Raw genomic sequence first — 1739 nt, forward strand, 5'->3', positions numbered from 1 at the left:
GTAACTACGTCCAGTCAGACTCTCTCTACTCAGCACCTGAAGATATCCAGTGAATCTGTCTGTGTGATCAGAATAAGACTGTTGTTCACTCATTAATGTCACTTTTCTGCCCCCCTCAGATAATAACAGCTGTGTGTGTGCTGTGTTTGGATCCAGTGTGATGTCACGTGAATACTTTAAGAATCCAGCTCTGGTCTTGGGCTCTGCTGACAGTAAAACATCCACTTCAGTCCCAGTCTGTGAGATGTTTGTCCACTTCTCTCTCAGAACGTCCTGGAGTTCATCTGTGACTTGTGACACAGCCGCTGTCACTTCCTCAAAGTATCTGAGAGGGATGTTGATGCTGGAGGAGAGTGTAGACTCACTGAGTGGGGACAGTGAGGGGTAGTTGTGTAGAAACTGGTTGTGGTCCTCTGTGTGTGCGAGCTGCTTCAGATCAGCGTCTTTCCTCTTCAGCTCAGTGATCTCCTGCTCCAGCTTCTCCTGAAGCTCTTTGACTCGACTCACTTCACTTTCCTGCTGCGATCTGAGCTGCTGCTTCACATCAGAGCTTCTTTTCTGCATGAGACGGATCAGCTGAGTGAACATCTTCTCACTGTCCTCCACTGCTCTGTCAGCAGAGCGATTGATGACCTCCACCTTCCTGCTGAAGCAGCTTCACATCTTTCTCTCCGTCCTGGATTCTCTGCTGGATGTTTAGTCGACTCCCCTCGAGCTCTCTCTGCCTCTCAGTCCTTTCTGCTGCAGCTGAGACTGTGTCGTGGCCTTTATGGTCCTCCACAGAGCAGAGATAACAGATACACTGCTGATCAGTACGGCAGAACATCTTCATCACCTCATCGTGACGAGAGCACATGTTCTCCTGGAGCTTCTGGGAGGGCTCCACCAGCTTGTGTTTCTTTAATGGAGCCACATCATAATGAGTCTGGAGGTGTTTCTCACAGTAAGAGGCCACACACTGCACACAGGACTTGAAGGCTTTCAGTTTTCTCCCAGTGCAGAAATCACATCCCACATCTTCAGGTCCAGCATAGCAGTGATCAGCAGGAGCAGCTTGGAGTCCAGTCTTCTTCAGCTCCTCCACTACAGCTGCTAACATGGTGTTCTTCACCAGGACAGGCCTCGGTGTGAAGGTCTGCCTGCACTGAGGGCAGCTGTAGATATACTTCTCGTCCTCTCCATCCCAGTGGGTTTGAATACAGTTCTTGCAGTAGCTGTGTCCACAGGGAGTCGTCACCGGATCCTTCAGTAGATCCAGACAGATGGAACAAGAGAAGGTTTCCCGGTCCAGCTGAACTCCTTTCTGCGCCATTTCTCCTTCACTGTCAGCGACTGTGTGAGTCTCACTTCCTGAGAAGTGTAGAGTATAAAGGTCCTCCACATGATAGGAAGAGGAGGGGGGGGGGGGGGAGAGCAGGGTGTGACAGATACTGTGTGAGTCTCACTTCCTGAGGAGTGAAACTAGTTTGAGCTGCGATCTCAAAGCATGTGTGTGTGCAGCGAGTGGAGCCTGTCAGCTGTGTGTGTGCAGCGCCATGTTGGTTAGACCCATCCACACAGCTGTAGATCTGCAGGGGAGGGACCAGGAAGTGTATGAGCAGGGGGGGGGGGGGGTTATAACAAGCTCCACCACATTACAGGAAGAGAAGGGGGGGGGGGGGGGAGAGCAGGGTGTGACAGATACTGTGTGTTCAACATGTTTCACAAACACTCACTTCAGCTTCAGGAAACTTCTTACA

The 1739-nt window shown here is 51.0% G+C and overlaps 1 pseudogene; it reads right to left on the bottom strand.

The window, feature by feature from the left end:
* LOC115022629 (tripartite motif-containing protein 16-like) overlaps window positions 1-1366 on the bottom strand; it is a 1831-nt pseudogene extending 465 nt beyond the window's left edge.
* Between the last annotated feature and the right edge of the window lie 373 nt (window positions 1367-1739).

This window comes from Cottoperca gobio, chromosome 17, assembly GCF_900634415.1.
Source record: "Cottoperca gobio chromosome 17, fCotGob3.1, whole genome shotgun sequence".
Lineage (NCBI taxonomy): Eukaryota > Metazoa > Chordata > Actinopteri > Perciformes > Bovichtidae > Cottoperca > Cottoperca gobio.